Genomic DNA, 7246 nt, shown 5'->3' on the forward strand with positions numbered 1-7246 from the left:
AATCTAATGAGGCTGCAAAATGTAAAATACTGACCAGGTGAGCTACTGGTGCCACCATGTCTTCTGTGTACCCGTTATCAGTTTTTTTTTATTCAATCTTCATGATATCCAACGGTGAATAATTAGCCTTGATGTTTCCGGCGGAACCTCATAAATTCATGAGGATCAAATATTTCGTTTTGGCCATTCATTTTCGTCCCATATCCAAATAGTAAACGTATATAAAATGGCCTTTATATTCTAGCAATTTTACTATATTCGATCAAAATTCGTCTGAAAGGGTTTTATCTGCGGCCGAGGATATGATACTAATGCAATGAAGCCACAATCTGCACTCAAGCTGTGAACGACCAGATGTGCAATTGCGCAATATACCTCACGCAAAGAGTTACGCACGATACGTCGCATGAACGTTATCACGACAATGTCGTCGTCGCCCTTTGCGTCCTTACGCAAACTTGGCGTCAAATAGTTGATAAATTTTGTTCGCAAACCATTTGAATCGATAGTACAAATTCTGCAATAAAATGAGTTATGCGTATGTTAAGAAAGTCATACGTATATTCTCCGAAAGGTAATTTTGTATACTTTTCAAAATTGTACTTATATTGATGATACATTTCTAAGAAATGTATTAAATATTACCAAAATACAAAAAAATAGTAGATGGGGCTACAAATAGGCTTACACATCTCATCAAAACATCTCGTGAAAAATAATGCCAGTTAAAAATAAAAGACTAGATAAGCTTTTATATGATATATTACAGACCATTTGATATCTAATGGTTTAGAAGTTATTTTGATTTAAAATTAGGGATATTACAATTTTTTAACGCGTCGAATCGATGCGACGCCGTGGGAGGTCAGGGTGAGAGAGTAGCATCGTTCTGGGGATTCAGAGTTCAAAGAGTTAACTCAGTTAGCCTATTTGGTGGAGATTGAAGTACGATACCACTAAGGTTGCTTTGAATTCCCGGGGTCGGGATTTTTACCATCTAATTTCTGGATTAATAAAGTTAAACACACACACACACAACATATTATAAGCAGTTATGTTTATTTTCTTATAAACCTGACGCAAAAACTTGGCAAAAATTCTAAGAGTTTGAGTAAGTTTAATTGTTTTTAGTACATACAATCTTCAGTACATAACAATCTTTGAAAGATGTTTGTCGCCAAGTCAGCAATTTTTTAACGACTCAATTTACGAAATGTACAGTAAAACCGTTTTAGAACAACACTCACGTTTCAAATCCTGGGATATATTCAAAAAAAAACCGTGATCGAAATTGAAAAAAAAGCCTGGATTCCAACACTATACCACTCGCCCTGCTACAAAGAATATACGAAAACAGGAAACATTATCAAAAAGTTTGCAAGTCTGCTGTCTACCCCATAATAATTGAAAAGTGGAATCCAATCAAATTTATTAACTCTTTGAACCCTGAAAGCCGCTTTAGCGGCTTTCCCGAGAAAGTCTTCTGACGCTGAAAGCCGCTTTAGCGGCTTTGGCATCCCGTATGAGCTATGCAACTTTGAAATCCTCATATCTTGCGAACCATATATTATATTTAGACAAGTTTTACATCGTGTGAAAGATAATCTACAGAACTAGTTATAATTTATTGTTATAAACTAGGTATAAAAATTGAGATAAAATATTGTGATCATCTTGTGAAAATTGGCAAAATTAAAAAGCATAAAAAACTTCTGAAAAACTCCTAAATCTAATTGGAAAAACTTCTATTTGTTGTCTTTTTAACCTACTACATTATCGACAACATTTGTAGAAATTGAAAATAGCTTTCCATTGATACCATTAGATTGAAATTATGTTGCGCCATTTAAATTTTAGAAGCATTTTTATTCGTGATTTTGTTTGTCGCAAGATCGAGGCGACGTCAAGGTGACGTAAATAACGACCTAACACATTTACGCCGTTACGCAGCGACGTTAAGCAATTACGTTGGCGCGTAGCGCGTTTACGTTCCATACGAAAAACACTTTTCCCCTCATGCTCGTAACGTCATTTACTTAAATTCGTACTCATGAAGTGATTAACGACTTGTAAACGATACACGGGGGAATTTACGCAATACATCTAGCCTCAAAATCTGTTCGACTAAAACACACAATATGCAGTGTTATTGCCATTTTAATTGCATAAAGATATGAAAAATACGGATAGCAAAATTACGGATTTCTAAAAACGGAATGATGGAACATATCGATGGATGCATTGTTTAGCGCCAATGCTGGACTTCATTGTGCCATATTTTCTTCTTCTGATAGATGAATACTATCCAATATTTCATCTGGACAAAGCTTTCGTTTAAAATCCATTGTAAATATAGCGATATCAGGAATGTAGCGTGTATGCAGTAATTTCTAAAATCTAATGAGGCCGCAAAATGTAAAACACTGACCAGGTGAGCTACTGGTGCCACTATGTCTTCCGCGTTCCCGTTATCAGTTTTTTTTATTCAATTTTCATGATATCCAACGATGAATTATTAGCCAAGATGTTTCCGGCGGAACCTCATAAATGCATGAGGATCAAATATTTCACTTTGGCCATTCATTTTCGTCCCATATTCAAATAATAAACGTATATAAAATGGCCCCTATATTCTAGCAATTTTACTATCTTCGATCAAGATTCGTCTGAATAAAAGGGTTATATCTGCGGCCGAGGATATGATACTGATGCAATGATGACACAATCTGAACTCAAGCTGTGAACGCATTTGCGCAATCTACCTCACGCAAAACGTTAAGCACGAAACGTCATGTGAACGTTATCACGACAATGTCGTCGTCGCCCTTTGCGTCGTTACGCAAACTTGGCGTCAAAATAGTTGATCAATTTTGTTCGCAAACCATTGGAATCGATAGTACAAATACTGCAATAAAATGAGTTATGCGTATGTTAAGAAAGTCATCCGTATATTCACCGAAAGGTAATTTTGTATACTTTTCAATATTTTACTCATATTGATGATACATTTTTAAAAAAGGTATTAAATCTTATCAAAATACAAACAATTGGTAGGTGGGACCAAAAATAGGATTACACATCTCATCGAAACATCTCGTAAAAAATAATGCCAGTTTAAAATAAAAGACTAAATAAGCTTTTATATGACATATTCCAGACCATCTGATATCTAATGGTTTAGAAGTTATGTTGATTTAAAATTAGAGATATTACAATCTTTTAAACGCGTCAAATCGATGCGATGCCGTGGGAGGTCAGGGTAAGAGAGTAGCATCGTTCTGGGGATTCAGAGTTCAAAGAGTTAAATTAACACATTTATTTGTAGAATTTATTGAAACAGATGGTATATAAATAGATAGTGCCCTGCAAACACATTTTCGGACCTCCAGAAGTATGTGCACCAAGATGGCGCACAACCTGAACATAGTATGTGTACCAGGTTAGGGTTCAGGGTGTGCGCCATCTTGGTTCACATACTTCGGGAGCGCCCATTTTTCAATATTCATTTTTCACGACCGCGATCGAAATATTTTTGAAATTCAAGATGACCGCCATATATATATATATATATAAGCACCGATATTACGAGCATAAATATCCCTGGTTTTTGTAGAAACGCAAGACAAAATATTAACAGGTACAACACAAAGTATCAGAAACACGCATCATTATTTTGATAAGAACAATTGGCAAATTGAACTGCAGTTGGAAATATCAAGTCAAACAATCATCAATAAATTTCTGAGGTAACCTTCGTTCTCGACTTAGTCGTGCCATGTGAACTACACAAGAATATGTAGCATCATTACCAACGTTCATTTTCAAGTTTAGTATTGATATGAGACACTCATATTTTTAGCCAGTAAATATGAAATTTGGCTCTGGTTCTGCGAATTTAGCTTCCTGTTTCACACTTGTCCAAAAAATATGGAAACATCCGCCAGTTCGGTACTCTTTATTTACTCAATTTTTTAAGGAATGAGTTTCTAACTTTGATCAGTACGTTGCACAATTCCATTTGCCCGTGGTAACGCACAAGTTTTGTCTTTCATCAATGCAATACACGCTTTATAAATATGTTGCTGTCAAAGCTCTACCTTTTGTCAGAATGTATTTGTTTAAATAGCCGTAGGCCTAATACTACTCAATATATATATCTTTTAAATTGTTCGATGTTACATTTTTGTCGTTAAATGATACGTTGATAATTGATGGGCTTAAGAATTTACAAATTTTGTTCCAGAATGGGTCCATTTATAGTAACAACAGGTAATACTGCGAAACTGTTTTTATGTTTAGAGGAAAATCTACAATAAATTACTGAAAAAATGCACTCATCCGTTTTGACAACGCTTTTGTTTTCCAAAGAGAACAATAACTCCAATTTTTTTTTATCCGTATGCAAAATGCTATTTGCAAACGACATTGAAGCAATTTGTCCAATCCCAAAACGCAATACCTATTTTTTACAATGTTTTGTGCCCTAATATGCGTTCACTTGCAAACTTATATATACTGTAGTATTGTTACAATTACTTATTGACCTACTTACCGATACAAAGGCGGAAAATGAAAGTAACTGATTATGGAATCGGGAGAGCGAACAAAACAAAAAAACGCTTCACGATTGTGCGTGTCATCCTTGCGCAGGGGCCATGCTGATCTTCTCTGTATCGTTCCAATTTTTTCATATGTACACCCGAAGGCAGAGCGAACAAAACCTCGAGTAAGGTTTGAAACGTACAGATTTTAGATGGAAAGGTATTGATAAAAGAACTAGTACGTGTTCGCTCACCCAAAAGTAAAAAAAAAAAACTAATTAAGGCACGCACGCACACACAATCATATACTGTGGATAGAAAAGTATTCCTCAAAAAGATATCGTCAAGCTGATTATAATTGGAGTCACCTAATGCCAAATCAGAATTGCCAAGTTGGATGTATGAAGAGGTGGGCTAGACCTGCTTCACTCATCAAATAGAAGCCACAACAAGCCAAATAACGTCCAAATTATTTTAAATACTATTAATCAATAACAGCACCGGTAATCATAATTAAAATTAATTACGGGAATATATAGGGTGTTAAAGGTTCAAGTAAGGTTTCTAAGGTCATGGATTATAGGCAAATAAATTTAATTGAGGTTGTTGATCACTGCGATTAGTTCAAATTCATCACGGATGATTCATCAGTCTGCAAGTTTTGTTGATGTATACACCTTTCATGTTGACATAGCTAGCATTTAAATTGATCATCATGACGTCCTGAAAAACGAAAAATGGTGTTCTAGAAGTATGCGTACCAAGATGTCGCACAACCTGAATCCTAACCTGGTACACAACCAGAGTTCAGGGTGTGCGCCATCTTGGGGCGCATACTTCAGGAGGTCCCGAAAAATATATCTGCGAGTACAATATTCCTATAGTGGTGGTATTGCAAATAAAGAATCAATAGAAAACTACCCTACACTTTTGAGTAGAAGTTGTTGAATTGTGTGAATATTGATTAATATTAATTAACTATCATTAGACTGCTAGTTGAAAGACCTGAGAAAGAGGAGATTGTGGTTGGGAAACAAGAGAAATTGTTCACGAACCATGCAAAAACCTTTCGATGTCGGTCAAACCAATGACATTAAACAACATGATGCGCAACTCCGGCATTTTTGTCCGAAGATCGTATTCGATAGCACGCTCCAATGCACATACTTGACGAGACGAAAACGAGCGGATGTGTGCTGCTTTCAAGGCGTAGCACGAATGGTGTTCGTGCCTGCTTTGACAGTTGTTGTCGATTTTAATGATATTTTTGAAAGTTGGGGTAAAAAGAAATCGGTAAAAGGTAAGGTGAATACTATTGTTGTATATCACACCCGGGCATCGCACTGTTAAGTACATGTGGGAAAGCCAGCCTTTGTCAAATACTACGAAGTTATTAATTCAGTACGGTACGTAGTTGCCCATTTGCCGAAATTACATATTTACTTACCCCTTATGGTTTCAAATAGTTCATGCACCTCCAGTTAGATTTTTTTAATCAGTGAGGATATATACTCATTGTTGATTGCTGCTCATTGTAACATACTATTACGCATTCACTTTTATTTGCGTATTGAATCAAAGTGTTAACAAGTTCACCTAACATTTCACTCATACCGGTCTATCTTGTATAGTCTGATTTCTCAAGTATTTGGAGCCACGAATGCTTGTAATTTTCTGACTAAACCCTTTTATTAGTTGGTTTATATACCAAATTCAGTAAAATATTTTTTAAATAAAACATGAGATACTGGATTTATTAGCTTTTCCATTCTGAATCATACAGACTGCTTTATTTATTCTTAACGAAAATTAATAAATCTCCTCTCTTTCTTCAGATGAGAAAGTTGTGGACAAACCTGTCTAAGCATTGTGAGACTCTTGCAGCACAAGAGGCAATAGCAGAAATAGTAAGTATATCAATCAAGAAATTAAGCCGACATAAAGCAAAACTTTCAACTATTCGTCTAATCTCAATTTCCTATTATTTATTCACAGGACAACTATAGCAGACGGGGAGATATCAGAAGTCTGGCGACATATCAGTGACAGTGTGATTCCAAGAAATATAATGTAATTGAAAATAGAAATTTGCAATAGAAAAACAACCTATGGAGGCATGCAAAGACATTTGACCCTCCGGTAGAGTTGTGTATGGCCCCCACATCCTGCAGGGCTTGAGGAAAACAACTAAAAATTCCAAAGCGTAAGATTGCATAAGCGGTCTTATTTGTAAAAAGGCACAAAACACGCCAGACATACTTAAAACAGCTTTGGAAATGAGGATTACGGGTACCTCACTGCACCTGTGTTATATTTGGTTCATCAACTTTTGGTAGTACTATAGAAGAAATTCCGGAAGGGGTATAATCATCATTCATGATAAAATACTATCATATATTTTTTGAACAACTTCAATCTAGACCAGGGATCTCAAACTCGCGGCCCCAGAGAACTTCCAGTGCGGCCCTCGAACGCTTAACAATAATTGTAATAGTATTTTGGAAGTTTTTTTTTTTATCTAAATGTAATAGATTTTTCAAACCTTCCAAAGTGAAATTGATTATTCACACAGAAAACAATTTACTGAAAGTAGTTTTGGAATATTAATTTTTTTGTCCACATTTTGACCCAATTAAGAATACACATCAAGCTAGCAAAAGAATACTTGAATAAAACACTTGAGTAATTAAATTAAACGCAAAGTA

General features: G+C 35.4%; 1 non-coding gene across 1 annotated transcript; it reads right to left on the reverse strand.

The window, feature by feature from the left end:
- Nucleotides 1-4605: 4605 nt before the first annotated feature.
- Nucleotides 4606-4716, reverse strand: LOC120327326 (U6 spliceosomal RNA). Its single transcript, XR_005567527.2, has one exon. It is a non-coding gene; the product is annotated as a U6 spliceosomal RNA (small nuclear RNA).
- Nucleotides 4717-7246: the final 2530 nt, after the last annotated feature.

This window comes from Styela clava, chromosome 4 (assembly GCF_964204865.1).
Source record: "Styela clava chromosome 4, kaStyClav1.hap1.2, whole genome shotgun sequence".
Classification (NCBI taxonomy): domain Eukaryota; kingdom Metazoa; phylum Chordata; class Ascidiacea; order Stolidobranchia; family Styelidae; genus Styela; species Styela clava.